The 27,864-nt window shown below is 40.6% G+C and overlaps 3 long non-coding RNA genes across 7 annotated transcripts; all 3 read left to right on the forward strand.

Annotated features, from left to right (window-relative positions):
* The first annotated feature begins 557 nt into the window (after nt 1-557).
* On the forward strand, nt 558-2,347 carry LOC127151315 (uncharacterized). The gene is made up of 2 exons (XR_007824200.1): nt 558-1,236; nt 1,332-2,347. It is a non-coding gene; the product is annotated as an uncharacterized LOC127151315 (long non-coding RNA).
* A 4,748-nt stretch (nt 2,348-7,095) lies between these two features.
* Nucleotides 7,096-8,882, forward strand: LOC127151314 (uncharacterized). Its single transcript, XR_007824199.1, has 2 exons — nt 7,096-7,771; nt 7,867-8,882. It is a non-coding gene; the product is annotated as an uncharacterized LOC127151314 (long non-coding RNA).
* Nucleotides 8,883-9,517: 635 nt separating this feature from the next.
* LOC107992093 (uncharacterized) lies at nt 9,518-27,647 on the forward strand. Of its 5 annotated transcripts, XR_007824202.1 has the most exons (5): nt 9,518-9,820; nt 10,021-10,097; nt 10,613-10,670; nt 13,964-14,140; nt 14,547-14,806. It is a non-coding gene; the product is annotated as an uncharacterized LOC107992093 (long non-coding RNA). The 5 variants fall into 5 exon arrangements; XR_007824204.1 differs by lacking the exons at nt 13,964-14,140; nt 14,547-14,806 and adding an exon at nt 27,580-27,647; XR_001764525.2 differs by lacking the exon at nt 13,964-14,140.
* The last annotated feature ends 217 nt before the right edge of the window (nt 27,648-27,864 follow it).

Genomic DNA, 27,864 nt, shown 5'->3' on the forward strand with positions numbered 1-27,864 from the left:
TATACTATCACCACCAACATAGTTTGAAATCCCCTTTGATTGCTTAAGTGTATATACCCACTTACCACTTCAAAAGCTCACATGTCATTTCTAACCATCCCCCACAAATGACTGTAGCAACAAAGTTATTGGGTAGGCGAAGGAGAATGAGATTTCACTAAATTTGTTCTGAGCATAGATGAGATATTGTAACGCCCAACATTTTCGGTTTCCTTTGTTTTGGACCACTAATAATATTAATCCTAAGTGTGTTTATTATTGGTATTAAACTAAAGTTTTTATGGTTTAACTATGAAGTTAGGGGGGTGAAATAAATTATTGGCTTAACAAATAAATGGCCTTGGAAAGGGTCAAAAGTGGTTATTGGAGGAGAGAGGAAAGAGGGTTTTAAAGATTCTTTTATTATTTTTATTATTTTTATTTCTTTTAAAAAGAAGCCTTGGGACTCGTGCGTAAAGAGGAAGAGGAAAATTTTCAAAGAAAGAAAAAGGGAGAAAAAAAAAAAAAAAAAAAAATTTTCCTTTTGAAACCCTAGCCGCCGCACGCCGCCGCCGCACGCCGCCGCCGCCGCCGCCGCCGCCGCCGCCGCCGCGAACCCGAGCCGCCAAGCATCCTTCTCTGTTCAGCAGCGCAGCCGAGCCGCAATCGCGACCGAGCCGTCGCCGAGTTTCCAGCCGCGCCGGGAGATCGTCCAAGCCGATCTGCGCAGCCGAGCGCCCGTCGGACGCCGAAGCCGAGTCGAAGCCGCCTCCGTGCGTCCGCAGCCAACCCGTCAGCCAGCCGAGGCGCGCCGCTCCGATCCGACGCAAGCGCAGCCGAAACGCCAGTCGTAGCCGTCGCCGAGCGAAGCCGCGGTAGCCGGACCACCAGCAGCCGCCGCGCCACCCGAGATCCGGAAGCCGAAGCCTCGCGCGCAAAGGTCCGACCGAAGACCCGCCCCGCGACCCGAACCGACGCGCGCCACCCTCCGGAAACCCGACCCGCGCCCGCGTGCACCCGTGCGTGAGCCGCGCCCGCGTGTGAAGCCGCGCCCGCGTGTGAAGCCGCGCCGCGCGCTTTTGTGTAGCCGAGCCGCGTCTCCCTGTTGCAAGCCGAGCCGCGTCTCCCCCTGTTGCAAGCCGAGCCGCACGCGAAATCCCTGTACCGAGCCGAGCCGCGTCTGCCCAAGCCGAGCCGGTCCTGTCTTCTTCCAGCCGAGCCGCCAGGACTAAATTGGCTCCATCCACCTATATTTTGGTAAGCTAATTAATTATTGTGGTTTTTCCGGTAAGACTCCATGCTCGGACGTTAGTTAAATTAATTTGGATCTAAATTATATTATTTTCCTCAAGGGACGTCTTGGACCAAGAAATTACTGCAGCGCGGGATTTCCTTCAGTAGGGGCTCGAGCACTGCAACCTCCTTCTAGGTTAGGACTTCGTCGCTTGGAAAGCGTACTGCCTCGCGGTTAGGACTCGACAAGTAGATCTCCAGGTAAGAGATTCTACTACTAGTTTCATGTTTGAAGTATGAGACTGTGTATGCCCTATGTTGCATATTGAGAGTTTGACAGTATGATGCCTGAAATAAATGTTAGTATGATGCAAATGACGATATAGTTGTGCTATAGCCTGTTATGCGTGGCAAGATTTATTATGGTTACGACGAATGTCGGGACGGAGAGTGTAGAAATGATTTATGTGACATGTTATATGCTGATGCCATGTGTATGTATACTGCAAATTAGGGTACCTGTTAGCTTGATGCTGTTAGAGTCGTACCTGCATGGGTGTCCTTCGGGATCACCACCTATTGAGGACTGTGTGGTCCGACGGGACGCCAGTCTAGCATGATATAGACATGACTCGAGTGACTCGACGGGGTCCTCGCATCCCGACTGTCCTAGGTGTCCCCGGGCACCGAAGACCAGAGTTACGTTCCTACGGGAGCGCATGATTGCACGTGTTCGGGAACGTGCCAGAGATTGGGTACCAGTTATCAGGACTCTAACAGGAAGTTAACAGGCACCTAGTGGGACTAGTAGTGGGTCCCTTACTGAGTATTTTTATACTCATTCTCTCCACTTTATGTTTTCAGGTAGAGGACGAGGCAAAGGCAAGGGCAAGCTGGCGAGCGACCCGAAGTGAGACCGAGGAGGGCCATAGGGACTACCGCTTCCGCTTATTTCTTATTTCAGATTTTAGCATTCGAGTTTGAGTACTTTTTATTTTTCACTATCTTTTATGTAGATAGGGCCCGAGTAGGATTTCAGAACGTTTTTACATTTTTGCATGACTACCTTGTTTATGTTTTTATAAATGAATTTCTTGAACCGTATGCTTTTAATAAAATTTTTAGACTTAAACCACTTGTTCGATATTTAGTAATGACTTCGATTCAGCATAAGGAGTTGGGTCGTTACAGTTGGTATCAGAGCACAGTGTTTTAGGTTCTGTAGACTGACCTACGATGTAAGTCATTTTGTTTGGTTTTACTTCACCCTATGGCTATACGGTCCTTCGGCACTCGCCAGGTATGTCTAAAGCCTTGCTAATGTTAAGATTACAATTTTGCCTGAATAGTCTAAGACCTAGATATAGGGTGTTAAGCTCTTGTGGTGAAAAGTTCGTTGGTGAATTTTAGAGAGAATGCTAGGGGGCGATGTAAGCAAAATAACATGGGAGCAGTTCAAGGAGAACTTCTATGCTAAGTTTTTCTCCGCCAATGTGAAGCACGCCAAGCTGCAAGAGTTCCTAAACTTGGAGCAAGGCGACATGACGGTGGAGCAGTACGACGCCGAGTTCGATATGCTGTCCCGCTTTGCTCCCGATATGGTAAGAGATGAGGCTGCCAGGACGGAGAAATTTGTTAGAGGACTCAGGCTAGACCTTCAGGGCATTGTCAGAGCCCTCCGCCCAGCCACGCATGCTGATGCACTACGTATAGCACTGGATTTGAGCCTGCCTGAGAGAGCCGATGCGTCTAAGGCTGCCGGCAGAGGGTCAGCCTTGGGACAGAAGAGAAAGGTTGAGACGCAACCTGACGTAGCACCGCAGCGAACACTGAGGTCAGGAGGTGTCTTCCAGAGACACCGACGGGAGCTTGCAGCAGCCGGGAGGACTCTGAGAGAGCTACCCGCTTGTACTACCTGCGGGAGAGTCCACGGAGGTCGTTGCTTGGCTGGAAGTGGAGTCTGCTTTAGGTGCAGACAGCCGGGGCACACTGCTGATATGTGTCCTCGGAAACCCTTTGAGACGACACCGCCCCAGCCTTCTGCGGCCCAGCAGGGGAGAGTTTTCGCCACTACCCGGCAGGAGGCCGAGCGAGCTGGCACTGTGGTGACAGGTACGCTCCCAATTTTGGGGCACTATGCTTTTGTGCTATTTGACTCTGGGTCATCCCACTCGTTTATATCCTCCGTTTTCGTTCAGCATGTGGGTTTAGAGGTAGAGCCTTTGGGTAGTGTTTTGTCGGTTTCTACTCCATCTGGGGAGGTCCTGTTATCCAAGGAACAAATAAAGGCATGTCGAGTAGAGATAGCGAATCGTATGTTAGACGTGACCTTACTAGTGTTAGACATGCAGGATTTTGATGTGATACTAGGCATGGATTGGCTGTCAGCCAACCATGCCAATATAGACTGTTATGGCAAGGAAGTTGTCTTCAACCCTCCCTCCGAGGCTAGTTTCAAATTCAGGGGGGCAGGCATGGTATGTATACCCAAGGTCATCTCAGCCATGAAGGCTAGTAAACTACTCAGCCAGGGTACTTGGGGTATTTTGGCAAGCGTAGTGGATGTGAGAGAGCCAGAAGTTTCCCTATCTTCCGAACCAGTGGTAAGAGAGTACCCCGACGTTTTCCCAGACGAACTCCCAGGACTTCCGCCTCCCAGAGAAGTAGACTTCGCTATCGAGTTAGAGCCGGGCACTGCCTCAATCTCGAGGGCCCCTTACAGAATGGCTCCAGCCGAACTAAAGGAGTTGAAGGTCCAGTTACAGGAGTTGCTGGACAAAGGCTTCATCCGGCCCAGTGTGTCGCCTTGGGGAGCCCCAGTATTGTTCGTGAAGAAGAAGGATGGGTCAATGCGCCTTTGTATTGACTACCGAGAGCTGAACAAGGTGACAGTCAAAAACCGCTACCCCTTGCCCAGGATTGATGACCTGTTCGATCAGTTGCAGGGAGCCACCGTCTTCTCCAAGATCGACCTGCGATCAGGCTATCACCAGTTGAGGATTAGGGACGGTGACATCCCCAAGACGGCCTTTCGATCGAGGTACGGACATTACGAATTCGTTGTGATGTCTTTCGGCTTGACTAACGCTCCTGCAGTATTCATGGATCTGATGAACAGGGTGTTTAAGGAGTTTCTAGACTCGTTCGTCATAGTCTTCATTGACGACATCCTCATTTACTCAAAAACTGAGGCTGAGCACGAGGAGCACTTACACCAAGTTTTGGAGACCCTTCGAGCCAACAAGTTGTATGCCAAGTTCTCCAAGTGTGAATTCTGGTTAAGGAAGGTGACGTTTCTTGGCCACGTGGTTTCCAGTGAGGGAGTTTCAGTAGATCCCGCAAAGATTGAAGCGGTGACCAACTGGACCCGACCGTCCACGGTTAGTGAAATTCGAAGTTTTCTGGGCTTGGCAGGTTACTACAGGAGGTTCGTGGAAGACTTCTCACGTATAGCCAGCCCGTTGACCCAGTTGACCAGGAAGGGAACCCCTTTTGTCTGGAGCCCAGCTTGCGAGAGGAGCTTTCAGGAGCTCAAACAGAAGCTAGTGACTGCACCGGTCCTGACAGTGCCCGATGGTTCGGGAAACTTTGTAATCTATAGTGACGCCTCCAAGAAGGGACTAGGTTGTGTCCTGATGCAGCAGGGTAAGGTAGTTGCTTATGCCTCCCGCCAGTTGAAGATCCATGAGCAGAACTACCCTACCCATGACTTGGAGTTGGCAGCTGTAGTCTTTGCACTGAAGATATGGAGGCACTATCTGTACGGTGAGAAGATTCAGATTTACACCGATCATAAGAGCCTGAAGTACTTCTTCACCCAGAAGGAGTTGAACATGAGGCAGAGGAGGTGGCTTGAGTTGGTGAAAGACTACGACTGCGAGATCCTATACCACCCAGGTAAAGCAAACGTAGTGGCTGATGCGCTGAGTAGGAAAGTTGCACATTCAGCAGCGCTAATCACCAAGCAGACCCCCTTACTCAGGGACTTTGAGAGGGCAGAGATTGCAGTCTCAGTAGGTGAGGTTACCGCACAGTTGGCTCAGTTGACAGTTCAGCCAACCTTGAGGCAAAAGATCATTGCTGCTCAGCTGAATGACCCTTACTTGGCAGAGAAGCGTCGTGTGGTAGAGACAGAGCAAGGTGAAGACTTCTCCATATCCTCTGACGATGGCCTTATGTTTGAGGGACGCCTGTGTGTGCCGGAAGACGGCGCAGTTAAGACGGAGCTTTTGACTGAGGCTCACAGTTCCCCGTTTACCATGCACCCTGGGAGTACGAAGATGTACCAGGACTTAAGGAGTGTCTATTGGTGGAGGGGCATGAAGAGGGATGTGGCAGACTTTGTCAGTAGATGCTTGGTGTGCCAGCAGGTGAAGGCACCTAGGCAGCATCCAGCAGGGTTGTTGCAACCCTTGAGTGTGCCAGGGTGGAAGTGGGAGAGTGTGTCGATGGATTTTATTACGGGACTGCCCAAGACCCTAAGGGGCTACACGGTGATCTGGGTTGTGGTCGACAGACTCACGAAGTCGGCCCACTTCGTGCCAGGGAAATCCACTTACACTGCCAGTAAGTGGGGGCAGCTATATATGACAGAGATTGTGAGACTACATGGAGTACCCGTATCCATCACTTCAGACAGAGACGCCCGTTTCACATCGAAGTTCTGGAAAGGACTTCAACTTGCACTAGGTACAAGGTTGGACTTCAGCACGGCATTCCACCCTCAGACTGATGGTCAGACAGAGAGATTGAACCAGATTTTGGAAGACATGCTCCGAGCCAGCGTACTAGAGTTTTCAGGAAGTTGGGACTCCCATCTGCATCTGATGGAGTTTGCCTATAACAACAGCTACCAGGCTACTATCGGTATGGCACCGTTCGAGGCTCTGTATGGCAAGTGCTGTAGATCCCCTGTCTGCTGGGGCGAGGTTGGAGAGCAGAGGATGCTAGGCCCCGAATTAGTGCAGACGACCAACGCAGCCATACGGAAGATCCGAGCTCGTATGCTGACAGCCCAGAGCAGACAGAAGAGTTACGCTGATGTACGACGTAAGGACCTCGAGTTTGAAGTGGGAGATATGGTCTTTCTGAAGGTTGCACCCATGAAGGGTGTTCTGAGATTCGCGAAGAAGGGGAAGCTGAGTCCACGCTTCGTAGGGCCGTTCGAGATACTGGAGCGAATTGGCCCCGTGGCTTACCGCTTGGCGCTACCCCCATCTTTTGCTGCAGTGCACGACGTATTCCATATCTCCATGTTGAGGAAATATGTTGCAGACCCAACACACGTGGTGGACTTCGAGCCACTGCCGATTAGCGAGAATCTGAGCTACGAGGAGCAGCCTGTCGAGGTCCTGGCAAGGGAGGTCAAGAAGCTTCGCAGTCGAGAAATCCCACTGGTTAAAATCCTTTGGCAAAACCATGGAGTGGAAGAGGCAACGTGAGAGAAAGAAGAGGATATGAGAGCCCAGCACCCCGAGCTGTTCGAGGATTAGAACTTTCGAGGACGAAAGTTTTTTTTTTTTTGGAGGGAAGATTGTAACGCCCAACATTTTCGGTTTCCTTTGTTTTGGACCACTAATAATATTAATCCTAAGTGTGTTTATTATTGGTATTAAACTAAAGTTTTTATGGTTTAACTATGAAGTTAGGGGGGTGAAATAAATTATTGGCTTAACAAATAAATGGCCTTGGAAAGGGTCAAAAGTGGTTATTGGAGGAGAGAGGAAAGAGGGTTTTAAAGATTCTTTTATTATTTTTATTATTTTTATTTCTTTTAAAAAGAAGCCTTGGGACTCGTGCGTAAAGAGGAAGAGGAAAATTTTCAAAGAAAGAAAAAGGGAGAAAAAAAAAAAAAAAAAAAAATTTTTCCTTTTGAAACCCTAGCCGCCGCACGCCGCCGCCGCCGCCGCCGCCGCGAACCCGAGCCGCCAAGCATCCTTCTCTGTTCAGCAGCGCAGCCGAGCCGCAATCGCGACCGAGCCGTCGCCGAGTTTCCAGCCGCGCCGGGAGATCGTCCAAGCCGATCTGCGCAGCCGAGCGCCCGTCGGACGCCGAAGCCGAGTCGAAGCCGCCTCCGTGCGTCCGCAGCCAACCCGTCAGCCAGCCGAGGCGCGCCGCTCCGATCCGACGCAAGCGCAGCCGAAACGCCAGTCGTAGCCGTCGCCGAGCGAAGCCGCGGTAGCCGGACCACCAGCAGCCGCCGCGCCACCCGAGATCCGGAAGCCGAAGCCTCGCGCGCAAAGGTCCGACCGAAGACCCGCCCCGCGACCCGAACCGACGCGCGCCACCCTCCGGAAACCCGACCCGCGCCCGCGTGCACCCGTGCGTGAGCCGCGCCCGCGTGTGAAGCCGCGCCCGCGTGTGAAGCCGCGCCGCGCGCTTTTGTGTAGCCGAGCCGCGTCTCCCTGTTGCAAGCCGAGCCGCGTCTCCCCCTGTTGCAAGCCGAGCCGCACGCGAAATCCCTGTACCGAGCCGAGCCGCGTCTGCCCAAGCCGAGCCGGTCCTGTCTTCTTCCAGCCGAGCCGCCAGGACTAAATTGGCTCCATCCACCTATATTTTGGTAAGCTAATTAATTATTGTGGTTTTTCCGGTAAGACTCCATGCTCGGACGTTAGTTAAATTAATTTGGATCTAAATTATATTATTTTCCTCAAGGGACGTCTTGGACCAAGAAATTACTGCAGCGCGGGATTTCCTTCAGTAGGGGCTCGAGCACTGCAACCTCCTTCTAGGTTAGGACTTCGTCGCTTGGAAAGCGTACTGCCTCGCGGTTAGGACTCGACAAGTAGATCTCCAGGTAAGAGATTCTACTACTAGTTTCATGTTTGAAGTATGAGACTGTGTATGCCCTATGTTGCATATTGAGAGTTTGACAGTATGATGCCTGAAATAAATGTTAGTATGATGCAAATGACGATATAGTTGTGCTATAGCCTGTTATGCGTGGCAAGATTTATTATGGTTACGACGAATGTCGGGACGGAGAGTGTAGAAATGATTTATGTGACATGTTATATGCTGATGCCATGTGTATGTATACTGCAAATTAGGGTACCTGTTAGCTTGATGCTGTTAGAGTCGTACCTGCATGGGTGTCCTTCGGGATCACCACCTATTGAGGACTGTGTGGTCCGACGGGACGCCAGTCTAGCATGATATAGACATGACTCGAGTGACTCGACGGGGTCCTCGCATCCCGACTGTCCTAGGTGTCCCCGGGCACCGAAGACCAGAGTTACGTTCCTACGGGAGCGCATGATTGCACGTGTTCGGGAACGTGCCAGAGATTGGGTACCAGTTATCAGGACTCTAACAGGAAGTTAACAGGCACCTAGTGGGACTAGTAGTGGGTCCCTTACTGAGTATTTTTATACTCATTCTCTCCACTTTATGTTTTCAGGTAGAGGACGAGGCAAAGGCAAGGGCAAGCTGGCGAGCGACCCGAAGTGAGACCGAGGAGGGCCATAGGGACTACCGCTTCCGCTTATTTCTTATTTCAGATTTTAGCATTCGAGTTTGAGTACTTTTTATTTTTCACTATCTTTTATGTAGATAGGGCCCGAGTAGGATTTCAGAACGTTTTTACATTTTTGCATGACTACCTTGTTTATGTTTTTATAAATGAATTTCTTGAACCGTATGCTTTTAATAAAATTTTTAGACTTAAACCACTTGTTCGATATTTAGTAATGACTTCGATTCAGCATAAGGAGTTGGGTCGTTACAGATATTAAGCTTAGACATCAATATCCGAAGATTTTAACTGATGTGAGTAAAGTAAGGCAACAACCTTATTAGAGAGAGTGAATTGTATCTTGAACTTCCTATAACACTGGTTGAAACCCTTGCAACACGCTTTATCTCTAGTTATGATTTTGTTTCTGCAATATAGATTTGTGCCTTTATGGCCATGCACATAAAATGAACCTCGAGTCATCGTGAAAGCTCTAGAAAAGGACCTTTAAACTCTTTCATAGAAGGTGGCCCACCTTCACTATTACGTTATATGCTCTTGTAAGCCCTCATTCCATCCTCCTTTTATTTATTTTAATATCTCCTAAGTGGTGAAAAACAAGTGTAAATGCTTTTTATACTCTTTAAAAGTTGATTTATTTGAAATAAAAATTTAGAACCATTTTTAGTTGAGTTTAAGACTTGAAATTTTATTAGATGTTGAAAAGAATGAAGTTATAAGGAAAAAAAAGGTTAGTTTATTTTGAAATGAGGGGTAGTATGGCCATTTACTCTCCTATTATTATTTCCTTTCTTCTTCCTTCCTTTTTAGAAGAATAAAATAAAGAAAAAGAAAAAAAGGGGAGATCATCTTCTTCTTCAAGGAACTCACGCCCCTCCCCGTCTCTCAAAGTTTCTCACGCCCAAGATCTCTTTTCCTCTCTTCCTCACTGACAACAACCAGAAAGACTCGCCTTCGCTATCCTTACAGATCTGAAGCTGGCAGCTTCGCGTCGTCGTCGTCCAGCTTGCGACGCACCAACCATTTTGCATCCAACCAGCCGCGAGCCGCTCCTCCGACGATGAACGATGACAGCACGCCACACCTAACGTCTGTGAATAGTTAAGTCGTGAAACTATGTCTCCTTCACCATTGGTTAGTGTTTCTTACTATCAAAAGTTGAACCCCATGGTCGAATAACTCTCGTGTTGAAATTTATTGTTTGTGAAGCTCGATCTTCACCTTTGGAGTTTTATGGGTAATTTTTTGTAAGAAATTATTGAATTCATAGAAATATTGAATACCCATAAGCTTTTGACCCAAATTCGTTAATACCCATCATGTTTCGTTGTCAGATTTGAAATCTTGGGAGATTTTTAGTTGCTGCCCAACACTTAGGAAGCTTGAAATTGGACATTTTCATACAACTTGGGTAAGATTCTATTCTTTATGGAGCAGGTTTTGACTACCCATCTAAATTTAGTGATAATATTGAATAACCCATGATATCGAATGCTTGATTTCAAATTTAAAAGGTACTTATGGTGCTGTCCATTGAAGTTTAAATAACTTGGTTAGGTTTTGGGGAAGTTTTGGAATATTTTCGTTGAGTTGTCTTAGAGTTCTTGAATGCCCATTAAGTTTAAGTGTTAAAAATGAATTACCTATGCTACTTGGGCCATTGAATTGAATGTTAAAGTTTAAAATGGACTTTTTATTAACTTTAGAGTTTGCTTGGGTGTTACTTATATAAGCTTCGAAACACACAATGATTTTAGATACTAGATTAGAATTTAGGAAGTCGTTAACGTGCTGTCAAGGTGATTTCAACAAGGTCTCGATAAGGTTTTAGATAAATTTAGTGGGTTCTCTCATAGTTCTTAAATATCCATTTAGTTTTAACGTAAAATTGACTTTATCAATATTGTTTTGTATGAGGAATTGAAGATTTAGAGAACTTGGAAGCATTGATCAACATGGTTAAGGTTGTTTTAAATGAGTTTGGGTAAGTTCCTAAGTTATTTACTAGTTAGTTTGATATTGAAATTGTTAATGGATCTAAATCGCCAAGGTATGGATATTAGGTATAAAAGCGTATCTACATTTGTAACGCCCCAACAGATTGGGGTTTTCATTTGTTCATCGCAAGAGTAAATTTGTAAATTCGACATTTTTATGGAATTGGATTATTTTTGACCTTATACTTAATTAAGATTAAAGAATTTCTTTGGTTGATTATTTTTTTATTTGTGAAGTTTGAGGGTAAAATAAAATAATTAAGTATGAAAGTAACAAAATTAATACCTTGGAAAGGGTCAATTGTTGAGTTTAATGAAGAGAGAGAGAGGAGGGTTGTTATTGGATTAGAGTAGAAAAAGAAAAAAAAAAAGAAAAGGAAGTAATAATTGTTTTTTTTTTTATTATTATTGGTTCTTTTAAAAAGGGGCATTGGGAGGCGTGTAACCCATCACCTTCCCAAGAAAACCCTAGCCCAAATTTTCTCCACCATAGCCGCCGCCACTCTCCTCGCCGCCGCCGATCGACCGCTGCACGCCACCGAGCCGACGCCATCCTCCCAGCCGCGTCGGAGATCCGTCCAAGCCGATCCGCGCACGCCGAGCGTCCGCCGCACAGCCCGTTTATCGCAGCCATCGCCCGAAGCTGAACCACCTGCGCGTCTACAAGCCGAAGCAGTGTCGGCCAGCCGAAGCCGAGTCACGCCACTTCGATCCGACGCAGAGCAGCCGAAGCCTCCATCTGCAGCCGTCACCGAGCGAAGCCGTGGTTTTAGCCAGACCGCCGCAACCCGTCGCACCACCCGAGTCCGGAAGTCAGCGCCACGTTGCGCGAAGACCCGACCCGACCGAAGCTCCCGCCCCGCGACCCGACCGCCCCACGCAGCCGCTCTGCGTAGCCGAGCAGCGCCGTGTTCACCCGCAAGTCGAGCCGCACGCGCGCAACTCCTGCGCCGAGCCGAGCCGCACGCGCGCAGCTCCTGCGCCCGAGCCGAGCCACGCCTACTCCTGAGTCGAGCCGTGCCTGCGCACGAGCCGATCCTTGCTCTTCCAGCCAATCAAGCCGAGCCAATCCCTACCTTTTGGAGCCACACAAATTTTGGCCGTTTCCCACGTTCCTTGGTAAGTTTTGGAAGATAGTTGGGATTTGGTATACCCAACGAAGAGGAATTTTAGTTTCTTTAAATAATTTAATGGTTGAATTAAATTATTTTTCTGAAAGGGGGTCGGTTGGACAAATTGGTGTTGGAGCGTGGGATTCTTTCTCGACTTAAAGGGAGTTAGCGCAACCTTGATTTTGGGGTAAGTTGCTTCAAACGACTTTTGGATCTCTGTCCCTTGAAGGTTAGGTTTTAATTGTTGTTTCTAATCATTTAGAGCCTTGCTGCTTGGAAAGCACACCTTTTCTTACTTTTAGGACTCGACAACCAAATCTCCAGGTAAGAGATTTCTACTACTAGCTCCATGTTTAGAATTATGGGGTCACGTACCTTCAATTGTGCATGTTGAGGACTAGACTGTACGATGCATGAAATTAATGATAGTATGATGCGATTGATGATATGGTTATATTATAGCATGATGTGGTGATGACGAGAACTGTTATGACTGTACGACGGATGTTGAGATAGAGAGTGAAATGATGATTAATCTGTTATGGTTATATGATGATGCCATGTGTATGTATGCTGTGATTAGGGTACCTGTTAGCTTAACCTATTAGAGTCGTACCTGCATGGGTGTCCTTCGGGATCACCACCTATTTAGGACTGTGTGGTCCGACGGGACACCAGTCTAGCATGGATATAGATATGACTCGAGTGACTCGACGGGGTCCTCGCATCCCGACTGTCCTAGGCGTCCCCCGGGACACCAAAGACCAGAGTTACGTTCCTACGGGAGCGCATGTTGCACGTGTTCGGGAACGTGCCAGAGATTGGGTACCAGTTACAGGACTCTGATAGGAAGCTAACAGGTACCTAGTGGGACTAGTAGTGGGTCCCCTTACTGAGTATTTTATACTCACTCTATTCATGTCATGCTTTCAGGTAGAGGACGAGGTAAGGGCAAAGACAAGCTGGCGAGCGACCAGAAGTGACCGTGGCGAGCCATAGGGATTTCTGCTTCCGCTTATTCTTGTTTTTGACTTTAGTACCTGAGTTTGAGTATTCTTCACTATTTACCATTTTTTTTATAGGGCCCGAGTAGGACTTTGGAACGAAATATCATTTTTTGCATGTTACTTGTTTGGATTTTCATAAATAAATTTCTCAAACCTTATGCGTTTTTACTAAATTTTATGACTTAAACCACTTGTCCTATATTTAGTAATGACTTCGACTCAGTATAAGGAGTTGGGTTGTTACAACATCAAAGACCCGTTGAATTTGAACTAAGTTGATGCTCATGGGGTTAAGTATCTAAATTTCAATTCCAAGGGTTCATAGATGAAAGGCTTAGTCTAATCTTAAGCGCTTTGAATATCGAGAACCTTAGAAACATAAAATGAATTTAAGTGACCTCATGAAGTGTAAGGTTAGTTGACTCGGCTGATATAGTGGAACTAAACCTAAAAAACAGCGATAGTTGAAATAAAAGCATATTGAAATGAAAAACCCAATGAGTTTGACTTAAGTTTGGACATCCATTTTACTAAGGATCTAAATTTGAGGTTTAAAGGTTTAGAAGTGGATTTGTAGTCTAGTCTAAGGAGATTCGAGAATTTAAGGGCTCTAAAAATGTAAAATAGCTTGAATGCTCACAATGAAGTGTTTTTAAAGATTATTGTGCTGTCTTGCTAAGTGAAGATAACTGAGAGACCTTAATCTCTGTTTCAAGCCAACTTGAAATGGAAAAAGTGTATAATCCCGGGAGATTGAGTTACTGATAGCGAATGGTTTATTTTCAAGTATTTTTGTTATAAATTTATGTATGTTATTATAGTACGCTATGATATTGACGATTACTTGTATGATTGTTTTATGAACTATGTGTTAGAAATATTTTCAAATATGAATTTCGATTTTTCATGAACTCTTGTATTTCGAAACTATGGTTAAACCCAACCTTATTGAGCAAGTTTTAGATGACAACTGGTTTTTAAAATATTCATTGATTTATAACTAGATTTGAAAGAGTTCTAAAAGGATGTATTGATTGCTAAGGATCGAAAATGATTTGAAATGTCTTTCTAACCATGTTTGGTTTTAAACTTTAAACATGTTGATGTTTACAAAATAGTGTTGGTCATTTCCCTAAAGGCTACGTGAATGTGTTTCTGTAGCGCCACCTATGGTTGTCCGGGGATTCCGGGGCTGAAAGAGGTCATGATTGGAGATCCAGGAACCTGAGCTTAGGTGAGGACATGAATGGAGAATTGTGATATGATTTTGGGACTAGCTTAACCAATGGTGGGTGGCTCTATGTGCATATAGGAGTGGATATGGAGGTTGTAACTATGGTAGGTGCTAAGTATGCGTGAGCTTTGCTTGGTCGCGTGTTTTTTTGTAGATATGAATCACGTGTGAACTATTTGGGTCTTATATTTAGTATGTTATCATTGGTCGGATTGGATGAAAATTGCTATCGTGGTGGGTACTAAATATGCGTGAGCTAGTTTTGGCCGTATGATTCCTTGGTCATGTGCGACCTATCTTTGGCTGTATATTTAAATGCCTTGCCATGGTTGGTTTGAGTACAACTTTGTTGGCCTTACTTATGATTTATCATATATAACTGTAGTGTTTTAATTATTATTTTGATATTATTGTTATAATTAAACAGTTTGAATATATGTTTTGTAAGCTTTTAAAAGTCGTCGCTCCCTAAGTTTTAACTCACATTTTAAATATTTTCTCCCCCCCCAGGTGGTGGTAAAGGATCAAGCATTGGTTGAGCTTCCCTGTAATTGACTGGAGATTCTCATTCTTTTTGTATGTATATACTTAAGTTTTTTATTGCTTCATTGGGTGATTAGAAAAAGCGAGAGTCACAATGAGGATTTGAGTTTTGAGAGGTCTCTTATTAGACTGTATTTCTTTTGTAACTAATTTGTAGTTGAATATAAACTTTGCTTGGGACTCTAGATTATTTTGGATGAGTGTGTAGTGAGACACACTCGATGTTATTTGAGGTTGAAAAGCATAGAAGTGTGTTTTTCTTCTATTTTCCAAGTGTGGTTAGTCCCTTCTTTAGAGGAGACTCTATAAAATTTTTTATAGAATTTCTTGAAAAGTGTCTTACTAATCTTTCATTGGAAAAAGAATGTTTTTAAGGAGTAGAATCACACCACGATCTAGGTTAGAGGGAAAAACCTAGATCGGGATGTGACAGCTCCATCAAGTTTGCCAAACCAAACCACTCAAAAAGAGCTATGGAGACTTCATTATTATCCATACCAACTATGGACCACACAAAGGTTGTCGTATCATCCATCAAGTCCATTTAAGGACAGTCCACACAAGGGGCTATGGACCATCAAGTCTATCACAATAGACCGCCCAATAAGGGGCTATGGACCATCAAGTCTATCGCAATAGACCACCCAATGCCAAGTGTTATGGATTGCCAAAGGGCTTTAGGCCCATGTTCTCTAAGGAATCTAGAACTATTTTCCTTGTTAGTCCTTTGGTTAAAGGATCAGCCATGTTCTTCTCAGATCGAACAAACTCTAAGGAAAAAGGTTCCTTCCTTTAGCAGTTATTTCACAGCTCTATGCCTAAGACGTATATGTCTTCTTTTGCCATTATAGACACTATTCTTGGCTATACTTATGGTAGCTTATGAATCACAGTGTATGAATACAGGCACAGATGCCCCCCCCCAACAATGGTATATCTTCTAGTAGGCTTTTTATCCATTCAGCCTCTTGTCCTGCCAACCCTAATGCTATAAACTCAAATTCCATTTTGGATCTAGCTATGCAAGTTTGTTTTACAGACTTTCAATATATTGCTCCACCCTCGAGCAAGAATACATACCCCATTAGTAGAGTTGACCTCATTATTGTCTGTAACCCAGTTTGCATCACAATATCGTTCTAATACGGTAGGAAATTTGTTATTGTGCAAATAGTAATTTATTATCCCTTTAAGATATCTCAATAGGTGACGTAGAGCATCCCAGTGGTATCTATCAAGATTATGTGTATATCTACTTAATTTACTGACAACATATGCAATATTAGGTCTAGTGTAGTTCATAAAGTACATAACACTACCTATGATCTTTGCATATTCAAGTTGAGATACACTATTTTCTTTATTCTTCTTAAGATGTTTACTACAGTCATAGGGAGTTCTTACTGAAGAAACATCAAAGGAATCAAATTTCTTTAGTATTTTTTCAACGTAGTGAGATTGACACAGATACAAATCATTTTCATTTTTCCTAATTTTAACACCAGGAATTAGGCCTATTATTCCTAGGTCTTTCATTTCAAAGTGTGATGAAAGGAACAACTTGGTATCATTTATCAATTCCATGTTTGTTCCAAAGATCAACATGTCATCAACATATAGGCATATTATTATGCAACCAGCTCCAAATAGCTTTGAATAAACACATGTATCTGAAGAATTTACTTTAAATCCTTTTTTTATCAAAGTATTGTTAAATATTTCATACCATTGATTGAGAGCTTGTTTAAGACCATAGAGAGACTTTTTAAGCTTACATACTTTATTTTCTTGGCTAGAAATTTTAAACCCTTCTGGTAGCATCATATAAATTTCTTCTTCTAAATCACCAGTTAGAAAGGTAGTTTTTACGTCCATTTGGTGAATAAGAAGACTATGTATGACAGCTAGTGCAATCAAAGCCTCATTTGTGGTGATCTTAGTTACAGGGGAGTAGGTGTCAAAATAGTCAATACCTTCCTTTTGAGAATACCCTACTACCACTAATCTAGCCTTGTATCTTTCTATTGACCCATTTGGTTTTGTTTTTCTTTTGAATATCCACTTACACTTAATTGGCTTACTTCCTTTAGGAAGGTCTACTAAGTCCCATGTTTGATTCATGGTTAGTGAATCCAGTTCACTCTTAATAACCTCCTTTCACATACTTGATTCTACAGAGTTTCAGGCCTCTTGGTAAGTTTTAGGATCTTCATCTATTAAAAATAAACTTGTGAAATTACTATCAATTTCATTGTATCTTTCCATTATAAAAGTGCTTAAGAAATCTGGTCTAACACTTTTTTTTTTCTTCAGTTTTTTGTCTTTTACTTCTACTAGGTCGTAGTTCACATCCTACGTTCAAAGTATTAACAGTTTTAGAAATAGATATTTCACTAACAACTAAGGGGTTTTCAGAATCATGCATACTTCTAGACAGATAAGGAACAGTAAGAGATTTCTTTAAAGGAAACACATGCTAAAAGAATTCTACATCCTTAGATTCATTTATGGTTTTATCATTTAGACACATAAACCTATATGAAACACTATTTTGAGCATAACCAGTAAATATGCAGTAAAAGATTTTAGATCCTACTGTAGATTTCTTTAAGGCAGGAAATGGTACCTTAGCCAAGCACCCCCGAACTCTCAAGTAGGAGAGATTTAATGCATATCCTTTCCAGAGTTCTTAAGGAGTTTTGTCCATCTTTCTGTGGGGAACCCTGTTAAGATCAAAACACGCAGACAACACGACTTCCCCCTACATATTATTAGATAAACCAGAACTTAACAATATGACATTCATTATTTCTTTAAGAGTTCTATTTTTTCGTTCAACTATGCCATTTTGTTGTGGTAAGTAAGGAGCAGTAAATTCATGAATAATACCATTTGATTCAAAAAATTCTTTAAGAATTTTATTAGAGTACTGACCACCTCTATTGATCTTAATCTTTTTATCTTTTAACTTAACTGATTTTCAGTTTCTGCCTTAAATTTCAAAAGCATGCTACTAGCTTCATCTTTTGTTTTTATCAAATAGATCTTAATAAATCTAAAGAAGTCGTCAACAAAAGATACACAATAGTTTTTACGTCCTCTACTAGTAGTGTTTTTTAAATCAGCTAGATCTGAGTGAATTAATTCTAATAGTTCGGTACTTCTAGTTACAACTTGTTTGAAAGGTTTCTTAAAGAATTTACTTTCTACACAAACATGGCATTTACCAGTTTCATGCGATTCAAATGTATTAATAAGTCTAAGTCTTTAAGCTTCCTAATTGATGCAAAATTCACATATCCTAGTATACCATGCCATAAATCAACAGATTCAACTATGTATGTAGAACTTGGAACATTTGCATTCATGAAAACAGTATTAAGTACAAACAGACATTGGACAGATACCCCTTATTGATAAATTCTCCATTTTTGGCGAGGATAACCTTGTCACCTTTCTGTACAATCTTAAGACTTACCCGATTCAACAAACTCCCAAACACCAAATTCCTACTAGAAAAAGGACATACAAAACATTACTAAGAGATAGAGTTATTCTAGAAGTTAATTTTAAAATAACCTTCCCTTTCCCTGTTACTCCTACAGTAGCTGAGTTTTCCATGAATACGTATTCTCTATCTGCGATATCCTCGTAGTCACAAAGAAGTTCTTGATTGGTGCAGAAGTGTCTCGAGGTGTCAGTATCGAGAATCCAGTCAGTCTTGTTTTCTATTAGTTTGTTATGTCTGCAAGATTGGCTTGAGGTACTGGTTTCTGGTTTGGTCTCCCTTTCCTTGCATTGGTATGATGTCCTTCATTTCCGCAGACATAACAAACTAGCTTCTTCTTCTTGATTTTTCTTCCAGGAGTTTTTCTCATTATACCCTTTATTCTGCTTGTTCCTATCTCTGTTAACAACAGAAGATTCAATTAAGTTAGTATTAACTGAATTTAAATTTTTTTAGGCTAACTTATCTTTCAGTCTATTGGCTTTTTCTGTGCGCATGTGACTAATTAGTTCCTAAAGTTTCAAATTCTTCTTCTTGTGCTTCATGTGATTCCGATAGTCATTCCATGAGGGAGGAAACTTCTTGATCAGAATATTTGCTTGGAGTATTTCACACATCTTCATGCCTTCTGATAGAACATTTGCCATCAGGTTTTCGTATTCATGTATTTGTTCCACTACTGACTTATCGTTTGTCATCTGGAACTGTAGCCATTTTCCAACAATGTGCTTTTTTCGCCCAACATCATCTCCTCCATATCGAGATTCCAAGATGATCCAGATATCCTTGGCAGATTTTTTAGCCACGAACACGTCAAACATTGGATCAGACTTGTGGTTCAACAGATGCCTACGAACAGTCTTGTTGTCCTTTGCACACTTCGCAGGATCGATCACTTGGTCAGCAACAGTAGCAGAAGGTCCTATGGATGATTTTGGATCAGAGAGTGCTGGAGTGGTTGCTGGAGGATCAGATGACAGATCGGTGGTAAGGATATAGTCGACTTCTAGCTGCTTAAAGAAGATCAACAGTTTTTGGGACCAACAGTGGTAGTTTGTTCCTTCAAGTGGCTTTAGCTTGGACAAATCAGGTAGAACTTTGTAGGAGGTCTTGATCAATATTGTGGAATTGCTTTTAGATTTTTGGAAAAATGTAAGAATGTAGATCAATAGGGAATTATTGTGTCGTGATGAACCACTGCCCTAAAAGCAATTTTGACCGACCGTGGTGCTAATCATGATGTTGGTTGCTTCTTAAGGTTAACATAGCTTCCCAATTCAGATGTGCACTTGTCGGAATAGGGAAAAGAAACCAAACCGTAAGCTTAGAACTTTATAGAGAATGTGGAGTGGAGAATGGAGAGGAGAGAGTTGGAATGAATGATTTTTGTGTGTTGAAGATAAATGAAATGCAACCAATTTATAGAGAACTAAGGAAAGCATGATGTGCTTTGGCAACAATTGTCAGAAAAGTAAGGTCGAGAGTGATCGTAACATCCTTTTTCGCGCAAGCGCGGTTACTTGAACCCGAGCCCAAGTCTGTCTGTTGATCAAACGGATGGCGACAGCGACGCATGTGTGGTGACAGGGTTATACTATCACCACCAACATAGTTTGAAATCCCCTTTGATTACTTAAGTGTACATACCCACTTACCACTTCAAAAACTATCAATGTGGGATAATTTATCTTAACTTTGCTAATGAGCCAAAGCCCACATGTCATTTCTAACAACTTTTTATTGTAAACGAGCTTGGTGTCTGCAAATTGGATGAGGAGGTTGATTCTTTTGCTGAAGTAGCACATGTTATGTGGCGAAAGATCTCCAAATGCAGTATGCTTTGTGATTTTAGTAATTCTACCACCACCTCCATTTTAAAATGAAAGTCTTCTTTGTTTATGCTTCTGATCTCTTTGATGCATACCGTGTCCTAGAATATATTCGTGTCTCAGACACGAATTGAAAAATAGAAAAGAGAGATAAAAGATTCTAAAAAGAGAAGGTAATGGATAAAGATCAATATCAAGTAGTGATATTGAATGGTGGAAAGGTTTTACAAGATAGACCAGACCCAAATACTTAAAAGAGATCAGATGTCATAAGTTCAACAACAACAACTCAACAACATCAATCAACAATTTGCATTAACACAAAGATTTCTTCATCTAGAGAAAAAGGTGTTGGAATTTATATCCTAAAACTCGTAGTATGTAGTTAAATTATATTCTATTTAATAAAGTGGTTATTAAAGACTTATTAGAGAAAATAGAATACTATAATCTTAAATACAATAAACTAAGGTCTCGAAGCTATCTAGTGTAGACTTGAACTTTATATAGAGACATAAACATGGGTCAAGTTCGAGTATATAGCCCAAATAGTATATAGTATATGAATCAAGTTGGGCTCTTTAGTCTGAGAACGCTATGGATCGACATGATCTGTAGTTAGTAGAAACGATGTGATCCTAAATCGTTCATATAGAGACATGGGAGTGGGGGTATCCTATGTAAAGATTTACATAAGACTGAAACCATGAAATAGTCACTTTTAAGTTATAACACCGTTGACTATATAAAACTGACTATTTCAATTATGATGACCTTGGTAACTTAATCTTAATCCTGAGTTAACTATGAACTTCTGTTTAAATAGAATTATCCTTAGATCTGCATAGGTGAAGGCAACTTAACAGCGCTGGCCCAATAAACCTTCCATTTTAGGGGTAACATCGTATGGATGGCTATGGACATAAAATGCAAGACGAAATTCACTTCTACCCATTTTAGGGTAAGTAAATAGGTTGTTCCCTTAAGGACTGAATCCAAGTCTTGACAAGGGGCCACCCTCTCATTGGCTCAAGAGGGATTCGGTTTATAGGTTAGACCTTAAACTAATTGTTTAATGGTAGATTAGGTGGACTTAAGGAACAAGATGTAGTTTCAGGGGTAAAACGGTATTTTGACCCAGTCGAGTTTATGAACAACCTGTGAAGGATTAACTTACAGATCATGGTTATATCAGATGGACAGAAATATATCTATAGTGAGGGGAGGGAAACTACGAGACTTTAGTGGAATGACTCGTTAGTTTACAAATGTTGATTAGCTCGGTCTAAAAGGGTTTAGTCAGTTAATCTCAAATCGTTGGAGTCCATGATCTATAGGTCCATTAGGTTCTTCTGCTAGCTCATATGGAATTAACTTAGAACAATTTGTTTGAATAGTTCGAATTGTTCGAATTAGGTAAAGAAAGAGAAATCAATAAATATATTTAATACAACCGTCAGATATAAGTTTGAGATCGAGCTTTATGTTTAAATGTGATTTAAATATTAAAAATATAAATACAGGTTCATATTCAGAAGCTCAAAATTGAAGGAAATCGTCAAAGTTGTAAATAGCCAAAATGTTGATTTTTACTTTGAAAAGTCAAACTTTGACCGGCTTTATATTCAAATGTGATTTGAATTTTAGAAAAATAAATGAGGATTCATGCTCGGAAGGTCGAAATTAGTCAAGACTGACAAAATAGTAACAATTCAAAATGTTGACTTTTGACTTGAAAAAGTCAAAGTATGACTTTGACTTAAATAGTCAAATGATCATATTGTCTTTGGACTAGTTAGTGAAAAAATGCAACATTTTGTTGGATAATCCCATTAACACTTTGGTGGGATAAGTGCTACATGAGATTTAGACACTTAGCTCACTAAGTTCGATTAATACTTAGTGGAATATTAAGGTTGATGTCACTTTCAGTGGTAAAAAAGGTAGATATTAGGACAGTGAGACCTACCACAGTGTCACTTCAACTGGCAGAAAAATCAATCGTCCATCCTTAAGGTAAGATTGAGGACATCCTTATCTTGGTAGAAATGAACTATGTAAAAAAGGTTCCGCTTCTAAGGAGACCATTTCTATCCATAGGCAAATCACTATTGAAGTTCACCAAATTGAGGGAATTATGTGGGTAGCTGATCAAAAGGTTATATTCAATGTGTTTAATGCGTTGAAAAATCCATATGGGATAAAGACTTGTCAATCTATCAATGTGCTATGATGGGAATGTATAAATAGAATGTGCTTGAGGAACTATTGACTAATACAGATGAAGATTTCGAGTATGATGACTTTAAGGAAATCAACCCATTATCAGAGAGTTAGAGGAAATCAGAGAATTTGAATATGAACGAAAGGAGTGAAGAGAAAACTAAGCCTTCACTAGAAGTACCACCAAAATTGGAATTGAAAGCTTTACCAACACAGCTCAAGTATGCATACTTAGGAGTGGACAACAATTTAGATGAAAAGTCTCTGCTAGATCTGTTGAGATGGCATAGAAAGGTGTTGGGATGGACATGAGCAGATATAAGAGGTATCAGCCCTTCATACAACATGCATAAAATAAGATTGGATGAAGGATATGCAGATGCATTGCAATTCAACGTAAATTTAATCCAGCAATGAAAAAAATGGTGAAAAAAAAATTATCAAGTGGTTGGATGCGGGAGTAGTTTACCCTATTGCAGATAGTGATTGGGTAAGTCCTATTCAATGTGTCTCTAAGAAGGGAAATGTTACAGTGGTGTCAAACAATAACAAAAAGTTGATTTCAACTAGAATAGTGACAAGCTGGTGCTTGTCATTCATTGATCACTTATCCCTTCCTTTCATTGATCAATTGTTTGATAGATTGACAATCAATGAGTTCTACTGCTTTTTTTTTACAGTTATTTAGGATATAATCAAATTATGATGGCACTAGAGGATACGGAGAAAACAACTTTCACATGTCCTTAAGGCATGTTTACTTTTCGACACATGTCGTTCAAATTATGTAATGTCCAGAGGGTGTTCAGGGCCATCTTTTCAAATTTCTTAGAAGACTCAATGGAAATGTTCGTGCATTATTTTTCGATCTTTAGGGATTCTTATAACTTATTCTTGAAAATTTTAGAAGCAGTTTTGAAGCGATGCAAAACTAACTTTGTTCTAAAGTGGAAAAAATGTTATTTCATGGTAACAGAGGGTATCGTGTTAGTGCATATGATATCAAAAATTGGATTGGAGGTTTCCTAGCTATAGTTGATGTTATTTCAACCTTGTTCGCACCAATTGATGTAAAAGCGTTGAGGAATAAAAGCAAAAGAAGATATTAGTGAATCGTAGAGGATATCATACAAGAGCTACGCGAGAAAAGCCCGTCTGGCGAGAACAAATGCTAGGCGAAGAGCTTCATCACTATGCGAGAACGGTTCACTAAAAGACAAGAATTGTAGTTGGAGATGATGTGACTTGACAATGGCGACTTTTGATGCTGACATGATCAAAAGAATAGAAGTTTTCTGTCGAAAGTTGCCTATATAAAGAACTTCATCACCATCAAGAAAAAGGGGGGTCGATTGTGTGAAAAGTCATATGTTGATGTCCAGTCAAGTTCTAAATGGACCCAAAATCCTAGAGAAAGGCATAAAGGAGTAGCCTTTCCACCATCTACAAAAGAAATCTTCTTCTTCTCCGATCAACCTACGAGTGAAAGCTTGGAGTTTGAATGAAGGAAAGCCCATTTTTCCATTTCCCCTAACTTGTAAACATTTTCCATTCTCTTTTCTTACCATTTTTGTATTGTTTGTAATATATGTTGTTCATATTGTCCAATGGTCGAAGGCCTACATTCTTTAATATATTGCATGTGTATACCTTTTCAATCTATCATTTCTGCACTACAGACCTGTCAATATGTTATTCATAGTTTAGTCTTGTGATAAGTTCTTGATAAGAAGTTAAACTTATAATTCTTCTCATGTTAGTTGAGATATAGTCATCACTTGGCCAGTGTTTATCACCAACTACACGAGTGTGCAAGTAGTAAGGATATGACTAATGCACGCAAGGAGGAGTTTGGACAAACTCTACCTTAGTGAGATAACTTCAACCATTTGTATCCCGAAAGGAGAACAAGTGTGGGCTTAAGCGTCAAAAGGTTGCCACCCTTAAAAGAGAAGTACTATAAGCCTTATAGGTGAAACCTTCTAGATATATCTCGCCTAGCTAGGTTGAGTCATTTATACCCCAACAAGAGGACAAGTGTCGCGTTTAAAGACTCCAAGAGGAGCTCACCTTAATCATAGACTAGTTATGAAAGCTATATCGCATTGAGTCCTTCATGGCCTAATCGCCTAGCCACACATATTCATTCAATCAACCTTTATTAATATAAGTTAATTCGCATCTCCAGTTCGCATCTATCTAATTCACCTTTTATAGATTCTCTAGTGTAGATAAGTAATTATAGTTAAACATATATTTCATCATACTGTATAGATAATTCTTTTATACAACCTAAATGATGAGTAAATCCTACAACTAACCTTTGATATCTATTCCCTTTGTTTGACTCTAGATGATAAACTTATTGTTTCTCTTATACTTGGGCAAGCAATAGGAAAACTTGAAATCAACAAGAACTTAGCGTTCATGTGATAAAGAGATATAGTGAGTAATTCACATATCATGATCATGATCGATGACTTTTCACATAGAATTACTTACGTATATAACCAACCATGAGTCTCAAGTTTAATAACCTCTAGACTCTCTTTCACTAACTTGTGTGTTAAAGCATTTAAAATGTTGAAAGAAGCGTTGATTGCAACTGTCACACCCCCTCCCTTCATGTTTTGAGAGAAAGAAAAGTATTGAGAACATCGTTAAAGAAAGCATTGAAGATTTTCAATTGCAAAGAAAACTTAGATTGCAAATAGTACAACAAGGCTTGGTCGGTGATTCAACTACTATGTCTCCCCTATAGTACATTTTAAACTTTTTTAGCGTTGATAGGCTCGCATATGAAAAGTGTGAAACATCACACTCTAGGTCGGTGGCAACAAAAGGAAAACAGTAGACTAAACTAGGTACAAACCATAAAGATAAGGTGGTTTGAGGATGTTCGAACATGCGGCCATAGACAAACAACGCTTTAGACAAGCATGCTCATGATACTAGACACCCCCAAGTTCTGAAATATGAAAATTTTGGTTTATTATTCTTAAAGACTTTGTAAGGTGAAGTTTGGTTTCTTATTCTTAAAAATTTGGTTTCTTATTCTTAAAAATTTGGTTTTGTATTCTAAGACTTTGGAATTCTATTAAGAACATATTATATAATTTGAATAATTTCACCTCACCATATTGTTCCAACTCCTAAATCAAGTAAAATAGCTACTACTAATTCATATAGAGTTCTATTTTTTCTTTCGGCTTTCCCATTCATTTTAGAAGAATTAGGTGATGTCTTTTCATGGGTGATTGCAGGTGTATTATAGAAGTTGTTAAAGGCACCTGAATCATATTTAGGTCTCTTTTATTTTTTAGCAGATAAATAAAAGTGCATTCAAAATTAAACTAATTTTCTATTTTAGTTACAAACAACTTAATCATGTCAAAACATCACTTTTATTTTTTAGCAGATAAATAAAAGTGCATTTAAAACAATCATCGATAAAAGTTATAAAATATCTTTTACTGTTTCTAGTTAATACACCATCAAATTCACACAAGTTTGAATGTATTCAATCTAAAAGTTCAAATTTCCTAATTATAAATTTATGCGAAGTCTTAGTTATTTTAGATTGACTACAATATTCACATTTATCAAAATCATGCATTGATAACTTAGAAATCATATTCAATCTACTCATGTTGCTAATTATTCGTTTATTAACATGATAAAGTCTAGCATGCCAAGTATCAAAAGAAGACAAGTACAAGACTGAACTTTATTGATTTTGAGATTAAGCTTAAACATTGCATCAGTTGCATTACTCTTCCCCACAAAGACATTATTCTTAATAAGAGTAAATAAATCAGCTCTCATTGTCTAAGTGAAGTCTACCTTGTTGAGGAGATAACCCGAGACCAAATTCTTCCTTATCTCTAGAGTGTGCAAAACTTCTTTCACTGTGAATGTCTTGCAGAGGTGAACTTCAGCTCCACATTTTCATTTCCAACAACCTTTTAAAGGAATGGAATTCCCATAGCGGAAGTGTATAAACACTATGCAAAATGGAATTAAATTTGAAAACCCACAAAATTCAAAGAAAACAAATAAAACAAAATAAAATAAAACTCAACATGCTTTTCTAAGGAGGAAATGAAAAAAGAAATCTAACTTTTGTAGATTCCTCCCAAGAACACCACGACCTTTGTAGATTCCTCCCAAGAATACCACAAAGTCTTCCTCGTTACTATCAAGGTAAAAATCACACAAAGAGTTGTGAGTTTCTGTGATATTGATTTGATGAAGGGAAAACTTTGAGAGATTTTCAAAGCAGAGAGATCGGGAAAAAGTAGAGAGAGATCAACAATAATATTCTCTTTGTATCTTAACCATTTAAGAAGGATGGAAGATGGAGTTATTTTATTAATTAAATTTATATTAATTAAAATTAAAATTAAGTTAATATAAATTTAAACCATATTCACTACAAAAAGGGGGACCTATTATGACAGTTCATTCCATCGCAAATTGAAAGAAGGGAAGAAAAAAATGTCATAAAAGGTCAAAACACGCGTTTTTTGTGAAAAAAATGCAAAATTTTTCGGATTTGAAGAATTTATGACAATTTTTAAGTGTCATAAATCTATGACAATTTTTAAATGTCATTAAATATAAATAATAAAATAAAAAAATATTTATTTTAAATCAAATGAAAGGAAGGAAAGAAAAGAGAAGGTACTAAACCACTTGCATGATTTTTTCTTCTGCATAAAACATTTATCCCCAAATCATTCTGCACTATTTTCTCTCGTCCAAGGAAGAATAGATACAGCGTTTTGTTCTTCTTCTTTATCTCTCTACCTCTTTTGCCCATTTTTCTTCTTCTTCTTCCTCCTCTCTTAGATTCATCAACATTTCCAATCCCTTTTTCTCCCCAAGCCCTAGTTTCTCACTTTTTGTCTTCAACTCACCTAGAAGACAAATACACTGGTTGGCTCAACCCCCAAATCATGTAAGCGATTCTTTATATCCTACTCCTAACCCTAACCTTAACCTCAATTCCATTTCAATTCAAACATTCAAAATTGTAGAAATGATTTCGCGATTTTCACCAAACATGCTTTCAAAAGTTCAACAATCGAGTCAAGCATTAGATTACTTTCAATGAACCACATACTTCGCTACATAGGGCTACAATCTCAATCTCCAGGCACCGGGACATTGCTCCATTTTTCGTCACATAATTTGTTGGGATGGCAACTCTCCGATCGAGCCTTACATTTTTTTGCCATAATCTTCTTCTCTCTTACGCAAGTCTTCGATATATACAGAAGAAAGTACAAAGTAAGAAAGAAAGAAAAAAAACCCTATAACAAGATTTGTTGTCCATTGAATTTCGTATTCCGTAGATACATTGCTCTTTTTCGTCTTTCTAGTTTGATTTGTTTGAGATTGTAGAATGTTTTAATGAAAGAATGTTGAATTTAAGCAGAGGATACAGAAGGGAGTGATTGGGATGTCACTCAAATTCCACTGAAGACATTGAAGTGGCCAAAAGAGCTCAAGATTTTTAGCTTGGATGGTGATGATTCAAAGCAATTTGTTTCAGTTTCATTCAGCACTATTTGATTGTTTTTCTTGATATTACTGCTTGATTTTGTCTTTTTAATTGATTTTGTCTTTATATATGCTCATCCTTATATTTTTGTTTAATATTCTGATGGAATTTATCGAACATACACTAAATGTTTGTTTTAAGTACCGAATGAAAAAAATG

The sequence above is a fragment of the Cucumis melo genome, chromosome 10, assembly GCF_025177605.1.
Source record: "Cucumis melo cultivar AY chromosome 10, USDA_Cmelo_AY_1.0, whole genome shotgun sequence".
Lineage (NCBI taxonomy): Eukaryota > Viridiplantae > Streptophyta > Magnoliopsida > Cucurbitales > Cucurbitaceae > Cucumis > Cucumis melo.